The sequence below is a fragment of the Protopterus annectens genome, chromosome 1.part0 (genome assembly GCF_019279795.1).
Source record: "Protopterus annectens isolate FY-2018-M chromosome 1.part0, PAN1.0, whole genome shotgun sequence".
NCBI lineage: Eukaryota > Metazoa > Chordata > Ceratodontiformes > Protopteridae > Protopterus > Protopterus annectens.
In genome coordinates this window covers 1509862034-1509882148 of record NC_056725.1, presented here as the reverse complement: position 1 = coordinate 1509882148, position 20115 = coordinate 1509862034, and positions in this window count along the sequence as shown.

The window sequence follows — 20115 nt, the reverse complement described above, 5'->3', positions numbered from 1 at the left end:
GGTTTTATGACTTCCCGCAGCTGGACCAGATCTGAGCAATGCTTTTGTGTGTGTATTATTGATACGTAGGAGCTACAAACCTGACAGTTTCTAGAGATGGGGACAGTGCGGGGACCAGAGTCAGATGACTAGATGTGTGTGATGTCATTCTGTAAGCCAGAAATCGATATTAGTGGAATATTGCTCTCAGCATTCTGTATTCTGTATTCTGTCTTGGATCTGACAACAAGGACCACTCACCCACTTCATCTTGCCTTACGCTAGTACATTACCAGGGACTGTAATTCTCTTAGTCAGTTAAGAAAATATAGTGAGAATAGTTAAGTATTGTTGTTCTATAACTATGTGAATCTTTCCAGCTGTGCTATCGTTAATATTCCCTGTGATTGAAGCTCTGTTGATTACTGTAAATATATATTTAGCATTTTCATGCTCTTTTCTTATTTAGTATTAAATATATTTCAACTTCTCATTGTGGTTGGTCCTTTTAGAAAAATATTTAAGTTTTGCGACTATTTGCATATATTTATTTGGTGATAGCTCTGGCCACTCCTGAAAGCCTTACTGTATTACAATTTGTATTAATAAAGACATACATCTGGAGCCTTTCTCCCTGGGCCACCACTGAAAATTGGCTTTGTTCCAAGTCGTGCTTTCCCGGTTAACAAATGTTAAATAAATAAAATTGTTTTTACTCAGTATAATTGGGTACTCTTCTAACAGCCTTCTAGAAACTGACTGGTGGCAGTGAATCTATCTTATAGTCTAAGCAGAGTTGGTAGAGTGGGTGATCTGTGTCAGCCATTCCTGAGTGTGTGTGTGTGTGTGAAAATTAAATCTCAAAGAGTGTGTGTGTGTGTGTCAGCTACTTGGAGCAGGGACATGAAGCACTGGTTTCACAGATAAAGTGGTGGAGGACATGGCTTGGACACTTGGCTGAGGACTTAACACTGAAGCTGTGCCAGTGGGGAGTCTTACTGGGGACCTGGAGGGAGACAAAAGAGAAATCCATACCTCAGGCTGAATGTGTTCCCTGTGTGCTCTTAAGGGAAATTGTGTTTGATACAGAGAGGTCTGCATCTGGAAATACTGAGTGTATCCATTTGTATTCCAAGTGATCATCCCTCTCCAGTGTCAGTGGTGAGGATTCAGGCTCCTTGATTATTGGCCCAGAGTGGGGACATGACAGTTGACATCATCACCTTTGGTTCCAATGCATGCCCTACATCCCCCAGTAAATGGTCTTGTGGGACATTTAACCTGGGAAACCTCTGATAGAGCTGTGAGGTGTGCCAGATATGGGACTTATGGTAACTGCAGGGGTTGTCAGCACACACAATCAGAATGATTCCCCTTGCATTACACACTACCTGGCAGTTAAGGGAGTGGAACCTCTTTATGTTGATATAGACCCTTCCCTTTCTCCAGGTGGTGATTTGATCTGAATGTAAGAGCAGTCTATGGCAGCCAGAACTTCAGGGAAGTATACTATGGGGTAGACCTCCTGCATAGTTCTAGATCTATCCTTTGAGGGTATGGAGGAAATATTTGTAGTCACTGGAATGCTGTAGCATAGCATTCAGGAATTGGTGTACAATCCTGAATGCTGATGCCTGTGACACTCTCAGAATGTCCCTGTGCATCTCTGAAAGGTTCCTATGGATAAGATTCTAAGTGCAGCACGTAACTTGCTATCTAATGGTACTGGTTCCCCTTGGTTTGCCCTTGGTCTCAGGTGAGGACAGCACAGGTTGCAGAATTCCTGGAGTATGTCTCTATCCACCCTGTAGCTCTCTACTGTTTTCACTTCATGCAGACCATAAAAAAGTTAAACAGGGTCTAAATATCCTCCTTCTCTTTTCCTGAGGTCTATCATCAGCAGCTGCAGATGGAGTTGAGCCTGTTGCACATACACAGGCAGAAGAGCAGCAGCAGCCCTAACATTCTTCCTTTCCTGTGTGGTTTCTGCGGATGTATTCCAAAAGCTTTTGGAGTACAGGGCAGATGGCTACACAGAATGGACACCATTCCTCTATAGCTTGCTGAACAGCTCCACCATCTTGAATTGGTTGATTAGCATATACCTCAGCTGTTTATACACTCATTCAAATGCCACAGTGTTTATCTAGTTTGCTCACCTCTACACTTTGTGTAGGGTCATTTACTGAATACAAATTGGCACATGATTATGTACATCATACAGCGACATGAACATGGTATGACTGAATTGTGTAGGGATTGTTGAATCCAGCCCTCTGTATTTGCTAAATGTAATCATATGCTTTATAAAAAGAAAAATCCATGGTATCCCTTGAAGTCTCAGAAAACTCAGTATGCAACCTATACTGGGTCAAAAACAAACCAAGCATAAACTTCGCAGTGTGGAGGGTATGAAGTTCACTCCTTGAAATATGTTATGTATCTAGTTCACTAATAAAAATTGAACTTTAAAATGCATATTACAAAATAATACAATAAAATAATAGATGTCTAGTGGTAGATCTTTTTGTTAGTTAATTACTTAGTCATTTTATTAGTGAGTTGGTTTCTTAATTAATAAAGTTTGGATTAGTAGGTTAGCCTTAATAAGCTGTTCTTATATTACATATTTTAATTTGTCTCTAGCTTTTTAGTTTCAGTTCACTCTCAGTTTATACTTTGGTGTTGAGGGGGAAAGGGAACTTGGTTACACAAATGAGTTAAATGCTTTTATTGCTCTTAACAGAGCAACCCTCTGTAACTACTCCCTTGCTCCAAATAACCTGATCATATATAAATAATGAATGTATTTCATGTTTTTCATTATACTCAACTAGGATCACTTGTTTGTGTGTTTCAATGACTGATATTCCATTCTTAACTAAACTATAGACTACCTACTATTTTATTATTTTTAATATGTATTTTAATGTTTGATTTTTATTAGTGAACTAGGTACATATTTCAAGGAGTGAACTTAACACCCTCCAAACTGAAAAGTTCTTGCTTGGTTTATTTTTTTAATCATATGATTTACAACTCACAATTTAAGGTATAAAATGTTGAGCAACACATGCTTTAAATTATTTGTTCTCAAATAAGACTTTAAATAACATAGGTTTCTCTGTTGCTAAAATGGGCTGTGAACCATTTTATTTTAACAGTGTCAGGTGTATGTAACGCCTGTATTGCTAAACTTTTTAATTAGTTGTGAAATGGTGATCAAAATAGGAGATGCTATTATTCACGCAGTGGCTAGATTAATGTTTATTTGACTTGAAAACTTGAACATTGTCATTTAAATAAAAAATAGCTTGAAAATATGTTAGAGGAAAGGAAGACCTTGAAAGTTTTTAAGTTTAACACTGAGAAAAATCCAAGCTGAAGCTAAAATAGCATTTTAATCAAAGGGCAGGAGTTATTTAGTCAGAAGTTATTTATATGGAAATATCTGTATTAGTAACATCATCTGTAAAGGTATTAAGTATTAAGTATTTATTACACTACAACAATAATTATTTCACAATATATATTTCAGTGCCCTATATTAAGAATATTAAATAATTTAACATTATATTTAATGACTGATAAACTTATTATTTTTAAAATAATGTTTATATATGTAAGAAAACAATAAAAAGCAGTTGTAGCTTTTTTCAAAACAAGAGGATTTATAGTCTTTTGAAAGAAATATATATAATACTACTATTATTATGCATGCATATTTGTGTGTGGGGGGAGTGTATTTCATATATGGTTGCATTTCACTTAGATGAAGCAGTGAAATGATGCATGTTTTGAGTAAAGGGTCTATGATGATGTGAGGCAGTGCCAGCTATGCCAGAGAGAGTGGGGCAGTGGATGTGTAACATATGGCAGCATAGCTTGCTGTAGTTTTGTAAAGAATTTGATTTCATTTGTATATCAAACTGAATTGTACATATGCTTCTGTTAAAAATGTATTTGTAAAGTTGCTTGTGTTACATATGTATCAACAGTGGATCTTGCTAGACAGAAATATACATTTATATCAGACTGTACTGTTGTAATTGAGGAAGTACATATGTTAACAGAGGATGTTGTAAGGGAAGGGGTTAAGCTCAGCCCAGCTTACTTTAAGGAAAAATAGCTTGAAATTAAATGACTTGGTTTAGACCATAAAGATTTTATCTCACAGGCCTGAATGCAGCCAGTGACGCAATGTCTGGGAAAGGCCTGAGTTCTTACTGTCCTTAGTGGTGAACTAACTGTTACCCTGGGGTGACAGAGAATGAGTGGTTAGTCTCCCCAGCAAAGATGAAAGGGTTGAAATTGCTTTGCAGTCTCCAGATGCTGGAAAAGCATTCGCAAAATCCTAGGTGTGTATTGTGACACATCTGTGCTAGATCCTGGTTCAGCTTCTAGTCAGGGGTAGTGTAGGAACCACAGAATCAGTTGATGAGATGTGATGTCATTCTATAGCCAGCACTGAAATTATTTTAGATATTAGTGAGAGATGTGATAGTGACCCTCAGCATTCTGTATTAGACCTGACAACAACGACACTCATCTACGTCATCTTGCCTTGCTTTTGCAAGTAACTTAACTAGGGAACAGTCATTCTTCAGTTAGAAAATATAATGAGATTAGTTAAGTATTGCTTTCCTGTATCTGTATGAGTCTTTCTATCTGTGTTATTTTTTATATTTCCTGTAAAATAAAACTCTGGTGTTTGTTGTAAATATTCAGTATCGTCATGTTTTCTATTTTATTATTTATTATTAAATATATCCAAACCTTTCATTGTGGCAGGTCTTTTAGAAAATATTTTAACATTTGAGAGTAATTGCATTTATTTGGTGGCACTGTGGTTTCATGCTCATGAAAGTCTTGCCACTTGGTTAATACTACCATTTGAATAAGTATTCATTTTATACTAAAAGTAATTGGGTACCCTGTGAAGAGCCTTAAAGAAGTTGGCTAGTGGCAGTGAATCTACCTTATAGTCTGTGTGGAGGTGGCGGAGCTGGTAAATCTTTGCCAGCCTTTCCCAGGCATGTGTGTATGTGTGTGTGCGTGTGTGTGTGTGTGTGTGTGTGTGTGTGTGTGTGTGTGTGTGTGTGTGTGTGTGTGTGTGTGTGTGTGTGTTTGTATGAAAATCAAATCTCAAATATTTTGTGTGTCAGCTACTTGGAACAGTGACACAGAGCACTGTTTTCTTCAGAGAGAAAGGTAAAGACTTGTTTGGGTCCTGTAGAGAAAAACCCAGCCCCAGGTCTGGAGTGTGCACCCTGTGTACTCTTAAGGTTAATTGTGCTTGGTGCAGAGAGCTGCATCTGAAAATACTGTGTGTATCCATTTTTGTTCTAAGTGAATGTTCCCCAATGGTGTCAGTGGTGAGGATTGAGGCTCCTTGACTACTGGTCCAGAGGAGGGATGGCACAGGGTAATTTATATGAATGGTGTTTTGGGAACTTTAGGTTTATCAACAAAGAGAAGTACTGGGGCCCTGGGAGCACATGTGTGTGTGTGTGTGTGTGTGTGTGTGTGTGTGTGTGTGTGTGTGTGTGTGTGTGTGTGTGTGTGTGTGTGTGTGTCTATGTGTAAGGCTAGGGTAAGGAGAAGGATTTTTGTAGGTGTGACATTGAGTGTTTTAGGGTAAGGGTTAGGAAAAGGGGATAGATTTTTGTGTGCACATGTAATTAGGGTATGGGTTAGTTAAGGTGATAGATTTAGTGTGTGTGTGTGTGTGTGTGTGTGTGTGTGTGTGTGTGTGTGTGTGTGTGTGTGTGTGTGTACATGCATGCGTATGCTAAGTGTCCAAGTTGTCTCATATAGTGGTAGTATTATGGAAAGGGTTATTTTAAGATGAGTTATGTGTTAGGTTTACGAGTAGGGTATGGATTAGCACAGATTACTAGGGTGGAGCATTAGGAGCAAATTCAGAAAGGATTACTGCTTCTCCTTTGTGGTTATCCTTTTTAATTCATAGATCACCCTACCATTGAAATTTCCCTGTAGTGGGACCTCAAACACAGAGGATGGTCCCTCTGACTGAGCCACATGGGAACAAGGTAATCTTGAGGAGTAGCTAATGCTCTTAACCACATGTTCTCACTCAGAAATGCCAGTGGCATGTGCTTTACACTGTCAAGCAGCTAATGCTAATTAGTCATGTGTTCTCCCTCAGAAGTGACAGTGGCATGTGTTTTACACTGACAAGGGGTTCAGAGAATCCCTCAGCTGGGAAAATTTCCATGGCTGGAGGAATACGTTAACATTGTCAAAAGACAGTAGTCACCCATTCACACCAATGGAAGCATGGAAGCAACAGTGCAGATAAAATTAGATGAAGAAGTGAGGGGTGGGGGAGCATTAAGTGTATGCATGTGTCTGGAAGTGTGTGTGTGTGTGTGTGTGTGTGTGTGTGTGTGTGTGTGTGTGTGTGTGTGTGTGTGTGTGTGTGTGTGTGTGTGTGTGTGTGTGTGTGTGTGTGTCTGTAGGGGCAAGGATGAAGCTAGATGAGTGTGCGTACATGTGTGTGTGTGTGTGTTTGTGCTTAACATTTTTTTTTGTGAAAGCATTTCTTGAGGTATTTGAAACCTGAGTCTTGCAATATACATGCTTACCATTTATAGCTTCAATAGGTCAGTGAAATTAATGTTAACTGAGTATGATTTGCTTCCAACATTCTATCAGTTATCACACCATACTAGTCACACCCATGACATTGAAATGTTAGTAAACATATATTAGGGGGAGGACAGACATCAGAACTTTCACTGGTTACTTTTTACGTAAAGGCAGCTAAGCAATTTATTTGAAGTGGAGATAAGATTGTTCAAGGCATGATATATAGGGTCTATATTAGATCAGCAAACACTTAAAAAAGCGAATGCTGATTGATCGAACATATGTAAGTGAAAGCTTAAAATATCGAAGCAACAGAAACCCAAATTTTTTCCTAGGGAAAGAATTCAGTTGTCCGTTTCTGTTGCTTCGGTATTTTCAGTGCTGTGGTGGAAAGTTACGGGTCGGGTTCAGGTAAGTGTGCAATCGTGTGGATGTGAGTGTTAGGGCGGGTTAGGTGAGTTAGGGTTAGAGCGCGGGTTAGGTATGTGTGCGATTGTGTGGACATGAGGGTTAGGTGAGTTAGGGTTAGGGAGCGGGTGAGGTGCGTGTGCAATAGTGACAGACCTTAGGGTTAGGGTTTGGGTTAAGGTAAGTGGATAGTTAGTGGTGTGTGTATAGTTTAGTGTAGGGTTAGGTGTCAGATTTTAGGTGTATGTGTGTGGATTGCTGTTTGTTTGGTGTGCTTGTGTTGTGTGTATGTGTTTTGGATCAGCGATTTTTTTCCCTAGGAAAAAAAAAACGCTGTTCTGACAGTTCGAGATTGTAAGCTTTTGCCTATATAAGTTCAATCAATCAGCGTTCGCTTTTTTAAGTATTTGCTGATCTAATATAGACCCTGATGTATAGATTGCTGTATTTACAGTATTCTGATTTTCAATAACAATTCATTTCTGGGCTTAACTTGTATTTTTCTTAATAAAAATAGTAATTTGTTTTATTTCCATAAAGCCTTGCAATGATATTATCAGTTATAAATCCATGTGTACACTGTTTTGCAGGTAATCATATATGTTAAAATAATTTCCTAATATGGTATAATGGTTCATACTGACTTAGCGTCTTTGATTATCAGAGCTCAGCTGCATTCTTCCTTATACTTTCTGTCTCTCTATTTCTCACTCTCTGTGTCTCTGACTTCAGCAAACAGCACTGTCATATGATTTTATATTATATAATCCAGAAAAAGATACAGACCCTCAGGCTCAAAACAAACTCTACCTGGTAGTGATAAATAATTAAACATTCAAGGCTTTTAGTCATGCTGAAATATATTACTTGTGTGTGTATTAAGGGTATATAAGAGCACTTGAAGTAAATCACCTAAGAGTGATTTATATTACTAATTTATAAAAATGAAAGGGATGACAAGCTAACTGTGAGTTTTGCATTTACAGTTGCACAACAACACCTTCTTTACATGAATACAATGTTTTAATTATAAATTGTATAAGTCAGTTTAATAAAAGGTGTCTAATTACAAATGGTACTTGGAAATATGAATAATATAGCAGCAATGACTGGATGGGTTCAAATTTTAGATGGGAGTAAGGAAAGTAGTCTGGACAATACATGTATAAAAAAGATGTATATAGCAAAATATATATATATAATGCAGCTTTTGATATATACAATTGTTAATGGTGAGAGTATATGTTGTAAAATGATTAATGATGACTCAGATAATGGCTGGTATTCACAGTCTTGGGTTTTGGATTTTCGTAGTGGTAATCTGTGTGAAGAGTGGTGCAAAGTCTATATGCAACTAAGGTCTGCTGAAGTTACTGACGTTGAGTATGGAAATGCACAGGCATATTGATAAGCATTCCTACTTAAGTAACTTAAGTACTTAGTAATACTTTCATGAGTTTGCCTTTTGTGTATAAAGCTTGTTTGGTCATTATTTATTATTTGTGTTAATGATTGTTTTAATCTATCATTAAAGACTGACATAAACATTTTATAATCATTATTTAACAGAGATAAATGTCTGTAAGAGTAATATAGTTGGTGATTTTTCTTTTCTTTTAGCATTGGATTAATTAATGAATATTTACATGAGGGAGTATTTGAATTTCTATAAAGATTTTATGAAATAATGTAATGGTTGGGAAGAATAATTTGTATATGTCAGATATTATACCATCCATGCCTGGAGTTTTATTATTTTTAAGTTGTTTAATTTTATTAATAATCTGTTTATAATTTATTTAATCAATTTTTTGTTTCCTGATTAATCTTCTTTAGGAGTGTGTAATTTAATCTTAACTGTGTCTTTGAGTTTAAATCTTTTGGTTGCTGATTTAAACATAAGCAATATTGCCTAAATGTATTTAAAATATCTCCAATTTCTGTATATATTTTATTATTTTTAATATCCTTTAGCTCAATGAGTTTGTTAGTTGTAGATTGTATTTTTACTTTTGGATAGAGTATGCATGTTTCATAGTCATAGCAAGTGAGGCGACTTTTAACTTTTTGTGGCTATTTCTGTTTTATGTGCTAGAATTTCAAAGTATTATTTTTATTTAAATTATTCATTATATCAACTGCATTTTCATCATTGCTATCAAAATTAGCTTTAGTTTTGTAACTCATTTTGTAAACTTATTAATTCAGATTCCCATTGTTGTAGTTTGTGTTTATACCAAGATAGTGATCTGCCATATGGTTTTAATGAGTCCTATCCATGGTTATATTTTTGTTTCTTTTATGTAATTCATTTTTTAAAGAACTCTTCTTCAGAAAGTAACCAGGTCTTTCAATCTTTTAATTTAGTCACATAAGTCACATATTCCGGTATTCTAGATATGTATGGGAGTTTTTTGTATGTCATTTTGAGTTTTAATATAGCAGCATTATAATCAGGAATCGGACAGGATATAATGTTAAATTCTAAAATTTTAGTTATTATATCTGGTGAAAGTAATATTGAATCTATACTAATTTACATACCACTGTCAAATGAGTAATGAGTAAAATTTAGGGATTTGGTTTCTTTTAAGCAGAATGTGTCTTTTAAATTTAAAATATCTTTTGCTGTGTAAGTCAATTGTAATTTTCATTTTGCAGTGATTTCTGTGTAATTTAATACATAGTAAAAGTCTCCCCATAGTATTAGATTGCCTTTAGTGTTGTCTAAAATTATATCTAAACATCTTGTAGCTAAATTTAGAGTAATTCCCAGGAACCAGTACAAGTTAGCCAAAGTCCATAACCTATTATTATATATAATTATTATAAATGATATGAGATCATCTTGATCTTCATATTTGTGCAGTCTTTGGGGTGATGTTTATTTTTCCCATGATATCATAATACCTCTTCTTCTACTTTTAAAAGTAGATTGTGATAATATTTCATAATTAAATTGATTCTAAATATTTTTGCCTACATGTTTGATATGTGCCTCATGAAGAAATATTATTTGTGCGATATTTATATTTAAAAATTGTAGCAAACTTGATCTTTTCCTTGGATTGTTTAATTCATTCATATTTAGTTAAAGAAATGTTAAATGCGTAGAAGAATGAAATAATTCTGTAAACTTATTGGTATTGTCATTATCATTCTAAAAAATAAGGTTAGACCATGAAAAATGCTACCTCTATAAGATGTAAGAGTAATAAGTATAAATCCAGGAAAAACTAAAGTTTTTCTTTTAAGTATTTATACATGAAATGTAATTGTTTATCTAAATACATGGGATTCTCAAAATTCCCATCTTAGTAATACAAAGATTATCTAAGCTAATCATCTTACAAAATCCAACCAACAGATTTTAGATTTAGATAGAACTTCTTAAAGCCATTAGAGCTCTGCAGTATGTTTGTAATACAATAAGAACTTAAGTGTTAGTAAACATATTCATATATATTATTATATATGTATAACTAAATTACAATTCATTCTTTTCTGATTAATATATTAATTTACTAAATGTATCCCATTTCACGGTTCCTTGTGGGGTGCTTCACTAGAATGAGAAAGCATATTAATTATAGAGACATTGCAAGCTCTTAAAAAGTTTCCATAACTTATCAGAACTGGTATATTTTACAAGGAAATTATAAGTAAGTTTAATTATCTGTGAATTATGAACTTGAATATATGCCAAAATTTAATGATAGTAAATAAAAAGGTGTATTTCACTTTCTAAAGTACAGATTGAGATAGTGTTTTTTGTAACTCTGTATCTCACTAAACACACGATAATGTAAACTACTATCTCTAGTTACTACCAGTTTATCTGTTATGATTATTAAAAAAAATGTGTTTTCACAATATTGTTCATTGTACTTAACTAATAGAATAGTTATGTCAAATAAAAGTTTTAAACATTAACTTATTTATATGTATTTCATTTGAGCTGCATAAGAAATTTGCCACATTATAAGTGTTATCCTGCCCCTTAAGAGGGAGTAGAAATGATGGAATATTCATTCAAAGCCAACTATATGAAGTGTAGGAATATCTCTTCCATGACCTATATAACATATTGTCTTCCCTGATTTCAGCATCCCTTTTATAAAAGTACTACAGCCATGAAAAGTATGCCCAGACAATATAATAGCTATTCACCTATACATCTACATCACTATCATGTTAAGTATGACTATTATCACAAGACTTCTGCATCTAATATCTAGCCCAGGAGGCCTGACTATCATTGCTTCATACTTTCTGAACTAAGTAAATGATGGCATGAAATGAAGGCAAGAAGTGAGAATACAAGGGAAGATGCAGACTCATATAAACCCTTTAATTCCTTCATATCATAAACATCTTTTCACAAACACTCTCTCCCTCACACTCATCCTCTCCCCTGACTCATGGGCAGAAGTGCTCCTAAAAGTCCCAAACCAAGTGAGCAAAACAATGGTTCAAAGTTTCACACAACTGAAAAAGAAACCAAGGGCTTAAAACACAGCTGTAAGAGGGGGAAAACATCACTGCCAAAACTCTGCCAATATCCCATCACACAACCATAGCAGTTCTAACACATGCATCACTGAACTCCATCTCTGGAATTCAAAACTCCCATCTTCCCCAGTGCACTCACTGTTTTGATCAGCAGTAGAAAGAACCAGAAGGGTAAGTCAGGCAGTAGTGACAAGACTATAAAGAGAGACATCTCCCTTCTGTTTCCTCTACCACAGTCTCCATTTCAGTCTCTCGCCTCATTTTATTTCCCAGCAACACCACAATGTTACAAACCACTATCTAACCCATCAGCCAATCAGAGGGAGATCAATAATGTGTTAATACTAATTATATTCAGCTTTCTCCTACAGAATGTGCACAAAGCATTTAAATGATAGTTCCTATCATCTGCTGTCACATATCAACTCATAAGCATCTGCATGTAAATGGGAGACTGATGCATAACAAAAACACAAAACAAGGAATAAATACCATAGATCAGGTCTCTATTACAAGATTGTAATATTTCAATAAATGAAAGAATTAATCAGTCCAATTACTTCAGTCAAACAACAGCAAGTTACAGACTAATCCCCCATACATTCAAACTGATATCCGTCCACCATACAGCTGATAATTTATAAGCTCAATGCTTATCAGCATCAACCTAAATAACTGTTCATTAAAATGCTAATAAATATGACAACTAGTAAGGTACCATTTATAAGTATGTAGACTAAACACAGAATTATTCAATCTGATGTTGTCAATTTTCATTCTGTCCTCAACTTATGGATTTCAGCCAATCCTTCTGATCTGACTCAGCTCTTGCAAAAGCTTATGGCAACCAGAAAACTCTTGAGCTACTCTGTTACCCACAATGCACCAACCCCAAGTATGTCAGATCTTGTTTGCCACTTCCAGCAAGACATGGTGTTATGATGCTCTTGAGCAACTCTTAAATATAAAGATAAGTTAAATTCTTTTTCCTCTTTAAAACTCTGTTTTATCCTTTTCTCAGTCTAATCACTATATAAAACTTATCTTTAAAAAAAAAAAAAAAAAAAAAAAAAATATATATATATATATATATATATATATATATATACACACACACACACACACACACACACACACACACACACACATTTGGTCTATCTGTTAAAAGACCTTTACTTTTAAAAGACTTTACCCATATTCGGTATCAATATGGCAGAGAAAGTGTCTAGTTTCAAAAATTGCACCAAGTGTGGTCACAAGATACCACTTTCGGATACACATTCTGTATATATTTATTGTTTAGGGCCCCACCACCTCCATGAGGACTGCTCCATTTGTGACTCGTTCAAACCTGCAACTCTGCTGGAGCATTTTCTGAGTCCTTATCTGGAGCTCCCCCCTCTGAAAACAAAGAAGACTGTATCTCCCAGTACTTTGACAGTTTCTACTAAATCGTCTGGAAAATCTAAGAAAAGTCCTCTTTCAGTTCAATCTGACTCATCACATCGTAAAAAGAAAGTTAACCAAATTGTCAGATCCGACTTCACTCTTGAATCCAAAATGCATTACATAAGGGCTATCGGATCCAACTTCATCTTTGGATCCTAAGTTTAAGAGGCCTAGGCACTTAGATCAGAGTTCTCCAGATCTGATGCCAAAAACTTCAGATCCCACTGTCCAATTAATGCCCTTTCCATGTACTAGATACTTTCCCTCAGTGGACCCTGTTCCATCCAGGGCCCCTTCTACTTTTTTGGAAAGACCTAGGTCTCCGTCCTTTGTGTCCACTTACTCTTCCAATTGCCTTACAGAAGAAGATGTGGACAGGTAAGTGAGAAAGATTTCCTTGGAGCAGAGCATGTCAAGCATCTTTTAGCTCCTACCCAGGAGATCCGGCCTTCCATTACACCCCCTTTGCAAGTTCCTCCGACTCCATACTCAGTCTTGGAGATACTGGATCAGAGTCATCCGGGCTCATCTGCAGCATATCTGAGAATTCCTTTATTCTTGGATTGAAAACTTGTTCTGGGTGCTTCAGTTACATCAGATTTAGATAGCTCTCAGAGCCTGAGAAACCCTGTCAGGTCTGGGGTGCCACAGTCAACTCTGAAGTTTTTAGAGCTGTGTCTGTACCTCAGGGCCTCGGCATAGGTTAGTTTGGCTCCAGCTTTAGCTTTAGAGGAGTTCTCCTTGGAGCAGGGAGGGACTTCAGTCCAGAGGCTTGCCTTGCATACTCAGGGTCCTGTTCCTCTCTTGGGGGGGTATGCCTTTGAGGTGATGGAGAGAGCCTTGTCTGCATCCATGACAAAATTGTCTCTCTTCCCCTTGGATTCTCAGTCTACTGGCTTGCCATCTCTTCACTTGGTGTCTCATCTATCCTCTCCACAGAAATAGCTGATACTGAAACCCCAGGCTTCCCAGCAGGGTGTTCACACCTCTTCTGATACCTCCCAAGAGCATTCCACTGAGGAGGCCCTTAAGAAGAGAACATGCAAGAGGAAGCATTTAGACTTCTCCAAGGACTCAGTCACAGAAGATACAAACTTGAAGGTGAATGGACCCCCACTGTCACCTCCTGAAGATGTCCAGTTTGGAGACATTCTTGAAAGCCTGTAGCAGAGAGGTGGATGGAAGTCCAGTAACCCCTCATCTGAGAAGGCTGTATTCCTGGAGGCATTTGGTACTAGTCTGTCTCCCTACTGGGTGACTCTGCCCACTGATGTCCTCATAGATTTGATCTCTCGGCAGCCATGGAACACTTCAGACACCATGGAGCCAATCCCCCAGACACCAGACAAAATTTTAACAGCAGCAGAAGAGAGACAGTTTTGGACAACAGGGGTGCATGTTGATGCCATGGTTGTGCTGGAAGCCACTATAAAGGAACTATCTGAAGAGCATTCCACTGCCCATCCACTGAACAAGGAGTCTTGGGTGATGGACAGGTTTGGGAAGCATGCCTTTTCTTCAACAACCTTCACTTTAAAGTCTTTGAATTACTAGGCACATTTCACTAGGTTAAAGAGAGACCTAATTAAGAACTCTGTGATACCCTTTCAAGATCCATTTCTGATGAGGTACAGACATCCTCAGTATGGAGAAAATCGATATATGTGCAGTAACAGAAAACTGGTTTAAGGCTCCAGAGAACACCCCAGCACTACCAGGCTACAACTCATACCATACATTTTGGCCACAAAACCAGGACCGAAATACAAAAGGCAGGGAGTATCCATATTAATCAAGGATACCCACACCTCCAGGTTAGTGGCACACCACGATGCTTCAGAGATCATCCACGTGCAACTAACAATGGGCAAAACTGCTATTCAAATTATAGCTTGCTTCAGATCACCCACCATGTCCCAGGACCCCCACTCCACATTCCTGGAAACACTGGGAAACATAAAGGTCCTACCAAACACCCTGATATTGGGTGATTTCAATTGCCCAGACATTAACTGGGAGAACTACTCAAGTACGAACTCCCTTGTCCAACATTTCCTAGAATTTATAAACTCAAATGCCCTGGATCAACTGGTCAACACCCCCACCAGAGGGGACAACATATTGGACCTGGTCATCACCAACATGGGTGACCGGTGTTCCACACCAGAGGTTAACCCCTCACTGGTTAGATCTGACCATAAACTAATCACTTTGGATATCCACATTCTGCCACCACCCCCGGTCAAAGAAACCACTGTGAAAAACTTTTCAAAAGCAAACTTTACATTACTTAAGACCGAGGTGGGGAGTTTCAAAGCCCCCATGCTAAAGGATAACGCTGTCCAAGCTGAAAAATCCTTTACAATTGCACTCTACGGGCACCTACAAGAATGCATGGATCATGCTATCCCCAAAAAAACCAAGACTCACTCCTCCAAGAAAAGGAAACCAGTCTGGTGGACCACTGCTATAAACAAGCTATACAATAGAAGGAGGAAACCAGTACAGAAAAGAGTAAAATCCTAAGAAGGGAAGACATCCCTGATCAGTATCGGCAAGAAACTACATTCCCTCATAAAATCATCCAAGGCTAGCTTTGAAAGAAAAATTGCCATGGATTCCAAAAATAACCACAAGGCATTCTTTAGCTATGTCAAGAATCTAAGTGGCAATTCTCAGATCTGCTTGGAGTTGGTGCAGAATGGCACAAAATACACTAAACTGACCAATATAGCCAACATCCTGGCAGACAAGTTCAGTGCAAACTTCACCCCCCTCTCACCCCCAAAAGGGCCCATAAATATACCAGACGAATGTAGTGCCCCTGAAATCAGAGACACTCAGGTTAAAACAGCCCTCTCCAAAGCCAAAAACACAGCATCAATGGGACCGGATGGTGTCCCAGGCTATGTCCTACACGAGCTCAAAGATGAACTAACCCCTCACCTAAGCACACTGTTTAAACTCAGCCTCTCCACAGGCTACATGCCCACAGAGTGGTGCACAGCAATGGTTATTCTGCTCCACAAAGGTGGAGCCACAGTGGACCCCAGAAACTATCGCCCTATAAGCCTGACTAGCTTGGTCTGCAAAGCTATGGAGTGCATCATCATGGATCTCATTAACAGAGACAGTGGAAACCTCCAAACACTGGACCCTACCCAGTTCGGCTTTGTTAAGGGCAGATCATGCCTCCTAAACCTGGTGGACTTCTTTGAGACAGTTACCAAGGCTATAGACAAGGGAAAGGTGGTCCACACAGCCTACCTAGACCTCGCAAAGGCCTTCAACACCATTCCCCACTCAGGTATTATAGACAAGCTCACCAGCCTGAACATATACCCCTACATCACGAGATGGGTTGCCAACTGGCTCATGGACAGAACCCACATGGTAAGAGTTGCGAGAACTAGCTCTGACTCTAAACCGGTTACAAGTGGAGTTCCCCAGGGCTCAATCCTAGGACCTCTCCTGTTCGGCATATACTCCTCAGAGGTACAGGCAAGCACAGGAGGACTATGGCTATCCAAGTTCACAGACAACTGCAAACTAGGGGCTATAATTGACTCTCTGACTGACACAGACATCCTCCAAAAGGGTCTCACTGAGACAGATACCTGGTGTTAAAACCATGGCCTCACGCTAAATGCCAAAAAGTGCATAGTCATCCCCTTTGGAAAAAACAAAGTACCCACAAACTACCACATAGGTGGTAGCCTCCTAAATACAGAAGACGTAACAAGGGATCTGTGGACCCAAGTAGATAGTAACCTCTCCTTTGATAATCACATTGCCAAAGTGGTTAGAAAATCCTTCTATGTGGCCCACCTAATCACAAAAGGGTTTGCATCCGGATCGAAAGAGGTCATTGGGCCCCTCTTCACATCACTCATCAGATCCATCATAGAGTACAATGCTCCATTTGGGATGTACCTTAAAAGACACCTGCAACAACTGGAAAGAGCACAGAAGTTCCTCACCAAGAGGATCACTGGCCTTAAGCAGATGTCCTATGCAGCTTGACTGAAGAAATTCCAGCTGTACTCAGTTGCATACCACCTACTCATGGGTGATCTCTGCCTGACATAGAAGGCCATGTCCAACCCAGAATTGATGGACATGCTCCAGCTAAAGAAAACCATATTTCCTCGAGCCACACGCTCTAGGGATCTAAACCTCACCACAACAATAAATAGGACATGCTGGAGGGATAGATTCCTGTTCCAGAGACTTCCCATGCTCTGGAACAAGATTCTAATCTACATTATGCAGAGCTCCTTGCTAACCCTCTTCAAGAGAAACCTTGACGAGTGGATGGAAACAGAAAGTTTACCCCAGGGATCACTTCAATGGCTCTGCTGGACAGAGGCACAGGGAACTAATCTAAGGGGGCGGTGAAAGCCAACACATTCTGGCTAGGCTTATAAATGCCTTCGGGCAGATAGCCTAGTACCTACCTATGAACCTATCTGTCACTTCTGAGTTGGCTACCCAGCAATCAATTTTAATTCTTCCATGAGGTTATTTTTGCCTGTGGCCAAAGGAACCTAAAGGGCAGTGGGTTCTGGTTTTCCACAAAGAGGCATGCCTGGATGCACTAATGTGATTTTGTGAAGACCTTCAAGTCTTTGTTCGTCAGTGCTTCCTTTGATGGAACATCTTTGTTTGGCCCCAAAGTTAAGGACACTTTATCCAAGTGTGAAATTGACAGAAAGACCCAGTCTGCTTTTCCACTCCTCAAAGATCCTTCCCCAGGAATCAATAAGGTGCTGGAAAAGTGTGGTTCACAAAGTCCCAGGGTTCTTTCCAGGACACACATGGAGGAGTTTCCCCCAGAGGTAGAGGGGGGGAACTCCAATGGTAAATGCCACACTTGTGGCAGAAGTGGCCTGCAAAACCAAGGGTCCAGAGACTGTTTTTTCAACAGACCCTTCCAGTGCTCCTGAAAGGAGGCCCATCTGTCCCCCTCTGGAGGCAATCATGGTAATTTATCCCTGCACCAGAGAGCCTGGCTAGAGATAAAAACAGATACATGGGTGCAGAGAAGGGTTATATAATATAATTTTCCCTCCTCCTCCAATCTCAAGAAAAATCCCAGGTGTTCCACCCAGTCAGAGGGAACAAGCAGCACTTCAAATACAAAAGCTGCTAGAAAAGAAAGAGTCATTCAGGAGGTCTTACCAGACCAGATAGAATCCAGAACTTACTCAATATTCCTTTTAGTGCCAAAGAAAACAGGGGACTGGAGACCAGTCTTGGATCTCAGCAACTTGAACAAATCAGTTCGACACACCAAGTTTCAGATGGTTAAAGTTCAGTGGATTCTCCCAATTCTGGGAAAGGATGATTGGTTGTGCTCATTAGACCTTCAGGATGCATATTATCACATATAAATGAACAGGCAGTTCAGGAGTTACATATGCTTCTGACTGGGAGCCAGTCATTACCTATTCAGAGTTCTGCCCTTTGGTCTCATCATAGCCCCCAGAGTGTTCAAGAAATGTATGGCAGTAGTAGCAGCTCACTTGAGACTGCAAGTATTCTGGGTGTTTCTTTCCATATGTAGACAACCGGTTCATTACTGGTCCAACCAGGCAGCAAGCAATAGAGGGAAGAAATCAGGTTCTTCAGACATGCTCTTTTCTGGGGATAACCATAAACTATGAAAAGTCTCATCTGGAACCTACTCAAAAGTTGGAGTTTATAGAAGCATTTTTCAACACAAAGTCAATGACAGCTTCAATGCCTGCTCTAAGAGTTCAGACTTTAAGAGCACAGGTCAGGAAAATAATCATCAGCAGCAAAGTTTCTGCCCACTTGGTTCTTTAAGCCATAGGATCAACGGCAGCAGCAATACCTCTAATACCATTAGGCACATTTTACATGAGGATTTTACAGTGGATGCTATCCATGCAATGGTCAATACTTTATCAACCTATGTCAACCCTGATATGTATTACTCAAATTTGCAAGAGAGATCTCAGGTGGTGGAGTCAATCAGATCAGGTTCTATAAGGCAGTCCATTCATTTTCCCTCAGCCCAAGGCCATAGTGACCACAGATGCTTCCCAGTTAGGGTTGGGAGGGCATTACCTAAGGAAGACAGTCCAATAGCACTTGGTCCACTGTGGAGGCCAATTTGCATATCAATGTCCTAGAGATGAGAGCAGTGTTTTTAGCATTGCAGGCCTTTCAAAAAGCTCTCCCCAAAGGGATGATTGCAATTCATATGAACAACATGTCAGTAATTTGGTACATCAGCATGCAAGGAGGGCCTTGTGTCGAGAAGCACTTGGCAATGGACAGTCTCATCCACCTGCTGTCTTATCACTATACACAATCTGAAGAAGTCCAATGCGACAGAAGACAAGCTGAGCAGGTGCATTTTTCTACCTCACAAATGGTCTCTCAACAAAAATGTGTCAGATATGATTTTTTGTCAGTGGGGCCAGCCTTGTTGTGATGTTTTTGCTTCTCCCCTAAACAACAATTGCAGCAGCTACTTTGCCCTGATCCTTCCACAGGGGGAGTCATCGCGGGATGCTGTAATTCACGATTGGCCCTCTGGCCTTTTTTATGCCTACCCACCAATCCCACTAATTTTCAATTTTCTGCAGAAAGCTGAAATGTTGAAGATCAAAGTTATCCTTATTGTATCTTTTTGACCTTGACAGATTTAGTTCCCCTTCCTTTGGCCTCACTTACTCCACCAACCATTTATTTCAGATCTGATTCCAGACCTTCTTTTTCATCTGACAGGCATGATTCATACAGACATACTAAACCTTAGGCCAACTACCTGGCTTCTCCAATTCCATTTCAATAGCCAGACAACCTATGCTCTCCTCTCCAGTCTATCAGATACTTTTATCTTCACACAAACCATCTACACATAAACTCTAATCCAGTAAGTGGAGAAGATTTGTTTACTGGGACCTCTTATCTCAAGAAATCTGGCCAAAGCCTGACATAATGGGGGGATAAAGCCCCCAAAATAGCGACACATTTTAAATATTGCTCGTATAAACTTAGAAAGTTGCTAGAATAACAGGATTTGTGTTAGCATGCAGTTTTTGAAGAATATGATGTCTGAAACCCAAATGCATGTCATTATTTAGTCACTTTAATCTTTAGATCATCCCAGTGATTTGTCAA